This window comes from Coffea arabica, unplaced genomic scaffold (assembly GCF_036785885.1).
Source record: "Coffea arabica cultivar ET-39 unplaced genomic scaffold, Coffea Arabica ET-39 HiFi ptg000200l, whole genome shotgun sequence".
In the NCBI taxonomy this organism is placed as follows: Eukaryota; Viridiplantae; Streptophyta; class Magnoliopsida; order Gentianales; family Rubiaceae; genus Coffea; species Coffea arabica.
In genome coordinates this window covers 1,432,881-1,435,380 of record NW_027266262.1, presented here as the reverse complement: position 1 = coordinate 1,435,380, position 2,500 = coordinate 1,432,881, and positions in this window count along the sequence as shown.

Here is a 2,500-nt window from a genome sequence, read left to right as displayed (position 1 = left end):
GATGCCACACCGACGGCAAGAAAAACGCCCGACGGTGCCCCTCATGCTCTGTAGCCATGCTGGAAAAACGCACGACGGTGCCCCTCATGGCGGCCTTAGGCCGCATGACGGCCGTTGCCCGGCGTTGGCTAAGGCGTGGGCACGACGGCCACACCGACGACAAGAAAAATGCACGACGGTGCCCCTCACGGCTTGGCGGTGGGCCTTAGGACGGACGACGGCCGTTGCCTTGCATTGGCTAAGGCATGGGCACGACGGCCTCACCGACGGCAAGAAAAAAGCACAACTGCCGTGGGGTTTTGCTCCCAAGGCCACGGGTAAACCTCTGTAGCCATGCTGGGAAAATGCACGACGGTGCCCCTCACGGCTAGGAGGTGGGCAATAGGCCGCACGACGGCCGTTGCCCTGCGTTGGCCAAGGCGTGGGCACGACGGCCACACCGACGGCAAGGAAAATGCACTACGGTGCCCCTCATGGCTAGGCGGTTGGCCTTAGGCCGCACGATGGCCGTTGGCTTGCGTTGGTTAAGGCATCGGCACGATGGCTCACCGACGGCAAGAAAAACGCACGACGGTGCCCCTCATGGCTAGGCGGTTGACCTTAGGCCACACGACGGCCGTTGCCTTGCGTTGGCTAAGGCATGGGCACGACGCCACACCCACGGCAAGAAAAATGCACGACGGTGCCCCTCGTGGCTAGGCGGTTGGCCTTGGGCCGCATGACGGCCGTTGCCTTGTGTTGGCAAAGGCATGGCCACGATGCCACACCGATGGCAAGACAAACACACGACGGTGCCCCTCGTGGCTAGGCGGTGGGCCTTAGGCCGCACGACGGCCGTTGCTTGCATTGGCTAAGGCATGGGCACGACGCCACACCGATGGCAAGGAAAACGCACGACGGTGCCACTCATGGCTAGGCGGTGGACCTTAGGCCGCACGACGGCCGTTGCCTTGCATTGGCTAAGGCATGGGCACGACGGCCGCACCGACGGCAAGAAAAACGCACGACTGCCGTGGGGTTTTGTTCCCAAGGCCACGGGTAAACCTCTGGAGCCATGCTGGAAAAACGCACGACGGTGCCCCTCACGGCTAGGCGGTGGGCCTTAGGCCGCACGACGGCCGTTGCCCTGCGTTGGCCAAGGCTTGGGCACGACGGCCACACCGACGGCAAGGAAAATGCACGACGGTGCCCCTCATGGCTAGGCAGTTGGCCTTAGGCCGCACGACGGGCGTGGGCTTGCGTTGGTTAAGGCATCGGCACGATGGCACACCGACGGCAAGAAAAACGCACGACGGTGCCCCTCGTGGCTAGGCGGTGGGCCTTAGCCCGCACAACGGCCGTTGCCTTGTGTTGGTGCCTTAGCCAATGCAAGGCAACGGCCGTCGTGCGGCCTAAGGTCCACCGCCTAGCCATGAGTGGCACCGTCGTGCGTTTTCCTTGCCATCGGTGTGGCGTCGTGCCCATGCCTTAGCCAATGCAAGCAACGGCCGTCGTGCGGCCTAAGGCCCACCGCCTAGCCACGAGGGGCACCGTCGTGTGTTTGTCTTGCCATCGGTGTGGCATCGTGGCCATGCCTTTGCCAACACAAGGCAACGGCCGTCATGCGGCCCAAGGCCAACCGCCTAGCCACGAGGGGCACCGTCGTGCATTTTTCTTGCCGTGGGTGTGGCGTCGTGCCCATGCCTTAGCCAACGCAAGGCAACGGCCGTCGTGTGGCCTAAGGTCAACCGCCTAGCCATGAGGGGCACCGTCGTGCGTTTTTCTTGCCGTCGGTGAGCCATCGTGCCGATGCCTTAACCAACGCAAGCCAACGGCCATCGTGCGGCCTAAGGCCAACCGCCTAGCCATGAGGGGCACCGTAGTGCATTTTCCTTGCCGTCGGTGTGGCCGTCGTGCCCACGCCTTGGCCAACGCAGGGCAACGGCCGTCGTGCGGCCTATTGCCCACCTCCTAGCCGTGAGGGGCACCGTCGTGCATTTTCCCAGCATGGCTACAGAGGTTTACCCGTGGCCTTGGGAGCAAAACCCCACGGCAGTTGTGCTTTTTTCTTGCCGTCGGTGAGGCCGTCGTGCCCATGCCTTAGCCAATGCAAGGCAACGGCCGTCGTCCGTCCTAAGGCCCACCGCCAAGCCGTGAGGGGCACCGTCGTGCATTTTTCTTGTCGTCGGTGTGGCCGTCGTGCCCACGCCTTAGCCAACGCCGGGCAACGGCCGTCATGCGGCCTAAGGCCGCCATGAGGGGCACCGTCGTGCGTTTTTCCAGCATGGCTACAGAGGTTTACCCGTTGCCTTGGGAACAAAACCCCACGGCAGTCGTGCGTTTTCCTTGCCATCGGTGAGGCCGTCGTGCCCATGCTTAAGCCAATGCAAGGCAACGGCCGTCGTGCGGCCTAAGGTCTACCGCCTAGCCATGAGGGGCACCGTCGTGTGTTTAACTTGCCGTCGGTGTGGCATCGTGCCCATGCCTTAGCCAACACAAGGCAACGGCCGTCGTGCGGCCC